We start from the raw sequence: 7,172 nt of genomic DNA, 5'->3' as shown, positions 1-7,172 counted from the left end.
CTGGGAATCAGGCAATATCTCTCGCCTACACAGCAGTGGAAAAATGACTCAGTAGTTGTGGGGCAGAGTGGAAGAATGTTGCAAACTGCTACTTGACATTAGAACTAAAACGCTTAAAATATTATACCAAGGGTCTCACAGAAGCCAGGAATGATTTACCAGACTGTAAGAAACGTGTTATCTGACAGTGATATCTGTTGAATTATCATATTGTTTTACACTGTATTATCTGCTTGATCATTATGCATTTTGATGGGCCAGATTACTGTAGCGTCTGAGGTGTCTCTCGTTGGAGCTTTGCAACTCACTGCCTTCAGGATTGTCTGAAGGCGCAACAGGAAAATATCATAGCTCTGTCCTTGTTGTTGAACGCTCTTTGGTCTGGCATCTGTCTGGAGATAATACTGTATGTCTGAGCCAGGAGACGTGGGTGTGTGTGGGTATGTGTTTTTCTCACAGGTAAGGCTGACTCACAGATGAAAGATATTGTTGCGTAGAAACCGGAAGTGGGTGGTCAGCAGAGATAGATGGGATGGGCTGAGGGAAGCTGAGGGTTGGTATGTGGAATTGGAGACAAGTGGAAGTAATAAGAATAAAAAGTACATTTGAATGACACTAAGTGGCAGTGTTTTCACAACTAATGCCAGCTTGCCTGAGATTGATGCCGTGAAGGTGTTTGTACACATGCATATACACGCACTGTCATTCAAATAAACACATACAAGAACACACACATACATCTAATAGTGCCAGACATGCACACAAATATATATTTTTATTTCACCTTTATTTAACCAGGTAAGCTAGTTGAGAACAAGTTCTCATTTACAACTGCGACCTGGCCAAGAAACCAAAGCAGTGCAACACAAACAACAACACAGTTACATGGAATAAACAAGCGTACAGTCAATTACACAATATATATATATTTTTTAAAGTCTATATACAGTGTGTGCAAATGGCATGAGGAGGTATGGCAATAAATAGGTCACAATAGCAAAGTAATTACAATTTAGCAGATTAACACTGGAGTGATAGATGAGTAGATGATGGTGTATAAGTAGTGATATTGGTGTGCAAAAGAGCAGCAAAGTAAATAAAAACAATATGGGGATGAGGTAGGTAGATTGGGTGGGCTATTTACAGATGGACTATGTACAGCTGCAGCGATCGGTTAGCTGATGTTTAAGTTAGTGAGGGAAATGTAAGTCTCCAGCTTCAGTGATTTTTGCAATTCGTTCCAGTCACTGGCAGCAGAGAACTGGAAGGAAAGGGGGCCAAAGGAGTTGTTGGCTTTGGGGATGACCAGTGAGATACACCTGCTGGAGCGTGTGCTACGGGTGGGTGTTGTTATCGTGACCAGTGAGCTGAGATAAGGCAGAGATGTACCTAGCATAGAATTGTAGATGACCTGGAACAAGTGGGTCTGCCGATGAATATGTAGCGAGGGCCAGCCGACTAGAGCATACAGGTCGCAATGGTGGGTGGTATAAGGCGCTTTGGTAACAAAACGGATGGCACTGTGATAGACTGCATCCAAGTAGAGTATTGGAAGCTATTTTGTAGATGACGTCGCCAAAGTCGAGGATCGGTAGGATAGTCAGTTTTACTAGGGTATGTTTGGCGGCATGAGTGAAGGAGGCCTTGTTGCAAAATAGAAAGCCGATTCTAGATTTCATGAGTCTGGAAGGAGAGTTTACAGTCTAGCCAGAAACCTAGGTATTTGTAGTTGTCCACGTATTCTAGGTCAGAACCGTACAGAGTAGTGATGCTAGTCAGGCGGGCGGGTGCGGGCAGAGAACGGTTGAAAATCATGCATTTGGTTTTGCTAGCGTTTAAGAGCAGTTGGAGGCCACAGAAGGAGTGTTGTATGGCATTGAAACTCATTTGGAGGTTAGTTAACACAGTGTCCAAAGAAGGGCCAGATGTATACAGAATGGTGTTGTCTGCGTAGAGGTGGATCAGGGAATCACCCACAGCAAGAGCGACATCGTTGATATATATACAGAGAAAAAGAGTCAGCCCGAGAATTGAACCCTGTGGTACCCCCATAGAGACTGCCAGAGGTCCGGACAACAGGCCCTCCAATTTTAGACACTGAACTCTGTCTGCGAAGTAGTTGGTGAACTAGGCGAGGTAGTAATTTGAGAAACCAAGGCTATTGAGTCTGCCAATAAGAATACGGCGATTGACAGAGTCGAAAGCCTTGGCCAGGATGATGAAGACGGCTGCACAGTACTGTCTTTTATCGATGACGGTTATGATATCGTTTAGTACCTTGAGCGTGGCTGAGGTGCACCCGTGACCAGCTCGGAAAATGGATTGCACAGCGGAGAAGGTACGGTGGGATCCGAAATGGTCAGTTTATTAACTTGGCTTTCAAGGACTTTAGAAATGCAGGGCAGGATGGATATAGGTCTGTAACAGTTTGGGTCTAGAGTGTCACCTCGTTTGAAGAGGGGGATGACCACGGCAGCTTTCCAATCTTTAGGGATCTCGGACGAAATGAAAGAGAGGTTGAACAGACTGGTAATAAGGGTTGCAACAATGGCAGTGGATCATTTTAGAAAGAGAGGGTCCAGATTGTCTAGCCCAGCTGATTTGTACAGGTCCAGGTTTTCCTGCTCTTTCAGAACATCTGCGATCTGGATTTGGGTGAAGGAGAAGCTGGGGAGGCTCGGGCAAGTAGCTACGAGGGGTGCGGAGCTGTTGGCCGGGGTAGCCAGCAGGAAATCATGGCCAGCCATAAAGAAATACTTATTGAAATCATGGATTTAATCGGTGGTGACCGTATCACCTAGCCACAGTGCAGTAGACTGCTGGGAGGAGGTGCTCTTGTTCTCCATGGACTTTACAGTGTCCCAAAACATTTCGGCGTTAGAGCTACAGGATGCAAATTTCTGTTTGAAAAAGCTAGCCTTTGCTTTCCTGACTGACTGTGTGTATTGGTTCCTGACATCCCTGAAAAGTTGCATAGCGCGGGGAATATTCGATGCTAGTGCAGTCCACCACAGGATGTTTCTGTGCTGGTCAAGGGAAGTCAGATCTGGAGTGAACCAAGGTCTATAGCTGTTCTGAGTTCTACATTTTTTGAAAGGGGCATGCTTATTTAAGATGGTGAGGAAATTACTTTTAAAGAATGACCAGGCATCCTTGACTGACGGGAGGAGATCAATATCCTTCCAGGATATCTGGGCCAGGTCGATTAGAGAGGCCTGCTCGCAGAAGTGTTTTAGGCAGCGTTTGACAGTGATGAGGGGTGGTCGTTTGACCGCGGACCCATAGTGGATGCAGGCAATGAGGCAGTGATCGCTGAGATCCTGATTGAAAACAGCAGAGGTGTATTTGGAGGGCAAGTTGGTCAGGATAATATCTATGAGGGTGCCCATGTTTACGGATTTAGGGTTGTACCTGGTGGTTTCCTTGATAATTTGTGTGAGATTGAGAGCATCTAGCTTAGATTGTAGGACTGCTGGAGTTTTAAGCATATCCCAGTTTAGGTCACCTAACAGAACAAACTCTGAAGATAGATGGGGGGCAATCAATTCACATATGGTGTCCAGTGCACAGCTGGGAGCTGAGGGGATTCTATAACAGGCGGCAACAGTGAGAGACTTATTTCTGTAGAGATAATTTTTTTAAATTAGAAGCTCGAACTGTTTGGGCATAGACCTGGAAAGTATGACAGCACTTTGCAAGCTAACTCCTCCCCCTTTAGCAGTTCTATCTTGACAGAAAATGTTGTAGTTGGCTATGGAAATATCCAAATTTTTGGTGGCCTTCCTAAGCCAGGATTCAGACACGGCAAGGACATTGGGGTTGGCGGAGTATGCTAAAGCAGTAAGTAAAACAAATTTATGGAGGAGGCTTCTGATGTTAACATGCATGAAACCAAGGCTTTTTCAATTACAGAAGTCAACAAATGAGAGTGCCTGGGGACACGCAGGGCCTGGGTTAGCCTCCACATCATCACAAGAACAGGGGAGGAGAAGGATGAGGTTACGGCTAAAGGATAGCAAAACTGGTCGTCTAGTGCGTTGGGTACACAGAATAAAAGGAGCAGATTTCTGGGCGTGGTAGAATAGATTCAGGGCATAATGTGCAGACAGGGGTATGGTGGGGTGCGGGTACAGTGGAGGTAAGCCCAGGCACAGAGTGATGATAGAGGTTGCATTTTTGGACATGCTGGTTATACTGGGTGAGGTCACCGCATGTGTGGGAAGTGGGACAAAGGAGGTATCTAAGGCATGTACAGTGGGACTAGGGGCTCCGCAGTAAACTAAAACAATGATAATTATCCTAAACAACAGTATACAAGGCATATTGACATTTGAGAGCGACATAAAGTGAGGCATAAAGCAATCACAGGTGTTGATTGGGAGAGCTAGCTAAGTCAGCAACGGGTAAGACAACAACAGCTAATGAGCTAAGTCAACAACAACAGGTAAAATGGCAATGAATGGGCAGGGAGGGTCAGTTAACTACACACAGGGCCTGAGTTCAGGCTAGGGCCAACAGATAAACAAAGGTAAACAAAGTGGAGCACCGTGATAAATGAACAGTCCAGCAGGCATCAGCTATGTAGCCAAGTGATCATAGGGTCCAGTGCACAGGACAAAAAGTCAGTGAAGAAATATGAGAATGCTGCTAAGGCTTAAACCTGGACATGACAGAACAGTGTCAACTGACACGGTACGAATTCAACCGATACCATTTCAGTTGCACTTTCACTGCTCACTTAACCATGATGTTATGTAAGAGGACTAGACCTCCTCCCAGGGCTTCTCCGGCTAACTTATCAAACGCCAGCCCAGCTAAACGCTCTTATGAAAACAGGAAAAAGAGACTTGACAGTTTGGTAGGATCAGGATGTTTAAACCATATCTGGTCTGTTTATACAAAACATGCCCCGTGGGAACAAAACAGGTCATTTTTTTAGAGCTGACATCAGGTATTTAATTAAATGCACAACAGTAACATGAACCATTGTTCCATTTTCATTTCCCCACCTATAAGAATCAGAGGATATTTGCCAATCATCAGGGCCCAGTTTTTCACAAGTTATCTGATCGGATTACAGCAATATAATACAGTATATACATATGAGATGAGTAAAGCAGTATGCAAACATTATTTAAACATGATTAAAGTGACTAGTGTTCCATTATTAAAGTGGCCAGTGATTCCAAGTCCGTATATAGTGCAGCAGCCTCTAAGGTGCAGGGTTGTGTAACCGGCTGGAAGCCGGCTAGTGATGGATATTTAACAGTCTGATGGCCTTGAGATAAAAGTCTCTCGGGTGCTGTAGGTGTCCTGCAGGGCACGTAGTTTGCTCCCGGTGATGCGTTGGGCAGACCGCACCACCCTCTGGAGAGCCCTGCGGTTGCGGGTGGTGCAGGTGCCAGGCAGTGATACAGCCCGACAGGATGCTCTCAATTGTGCTTCTGTAAAGGTTTGAGAGGGATTTTGGGGCCAAGCCAAATTTCTTGAGACTCCTCATTCTATGCATTTAATTCTATCCGATAGACGAAACCAGATCTAATTTTTTTAATTTGGCCCCTGGATAGGGATAAGGATTAGGTAATCCAATCTGACATTTAACAATTGTGGTCAGTTGTTATATATATATATATATATATATTGTGTTAAATAAATACATCTACTTACTTATAAGAAGTGAGATATATATACATATTTCAGGCTCTACTATTAATCAAGGTACCTTTATTCATATAGTATACTCATCACTGTTTCCTTATGACAGTGTAGAAGTAGTACCACTACCTGTCCAGTAGATGAAAAGGTGTAGGCCTGTTCAAACCACTGAAAATCCTGATTCTGTGATCTTGATATTGTGGTATCTGGATCAGAATGATCCTATTAGATTATGTTTTGAGGGAAAAATGCTAAAAACAAAAAAACAGCCAGATTAATCTGATCTGATCCTGGATCACAAAAAATAAGATTACAGAATATTCTGATCCAGATTTAATAAATGGAAAAACTGGGCTCCAGATGATGATGATGATGCATAAAATATACCATGAGGGTGATATTATGACCTTAAGTGGGTTCTACATTTTGAAGCCTGCTATGTATCTGGCACAACAGGCACATATTATCTCCTGACTGTAGACATTACTGCTGAGATAAGACATTCATCATCAAGGCCAAGACAGGCCAGGCAGACACACCAATAAATACTAGCTACCTTGAGCTGAGCATTGAGTTGGCTCAATATGCTCATTGAGTTGGCTCTGTGCCCATCAACACAGACTGGGATGAATTCTCAAGGATTCAGATTATTAAGAGAATTGACTCAAAACTACCAAAGCTGACAAAACTGCTAACAACAAAATAATGAAAACTGGCTGCTGTTTTGAATGGACCCAGATCACTATTCCCTCACATGGTATTGGTGAGGATATCAGCCAACAACACTCTCTCAACAAAACAATACTTCATCATAGTGATGTCATTTTCAGGGTTCACATGTGAACATGTATGGATGGCTCCTACAAGTAGTCTTAAGACTTCAACTACTGTTCAATGTAATAATACTTTGCTCAAAGACCCTCCTGTGCTGTAGCCTATGTTGCTACAGTAGCAGCGAATGGGGGAATGACAGCCACTTCTCTTGGGAGAGTTCGAGATAGTCCGTATCAATCACGTGTGAGCGACAAAAACAAACCCAGGACAGTAAATGGAGTCCTGTATCTTAGATTCCCAACCTAGATTCCGCTGTCTCCCCTCATCAGTGAGGATGAGGAGAGTTAAGATTTCCGTGAGCCAGGCATCTGTAAAACCTCAAGAGACTAGTTTGCCTGCCAAGAGTGACAGTGGGAGAAGGGAGGGTGTCATTAAAACTGAGCTTAAATATTGTGATTAACTGCCACTCCTGCACACGCTTGAACAGTTTCAGATGGAGCGTGATCCACAGCAAACATCCAACATAGCTCTGTAAAATCATATTCAACTCAATCACCAGGCTTTTACTCAACTCTTGTTTATAGAGCAAGGGGTGTGAGAGAGATCTTTACTCAATCATGCGGCTCGTCTGCACACCTTTTGCGACGTTGACAGGCCTGCCTTTTGTGGTGCTCGAGCGGTGATGTTAGTGCAAATAGCAGAGTCCAATTCAGTACAGCTGCACGGCCGCTGCAGTTATGGCT

Source organism: Oncorhynchus kisutch, linkage group LG24 (genome assembly GCF_002021735.2).
Source record: "Oncorhynchus kisutch isolate 150728-3 linkage group LG24, Okis_V2, whole genome shotgun sequence".
NCBI classification, from domain to species: Eukaryota; Metazoa; Chordata; class Actinopteri; order Salmoniformes; family Salmonidae; genus Oncorhynchus; species Oncorhynchus kisutch.
Note: the sequence above shows the minus strand (reverse complement) of the source record.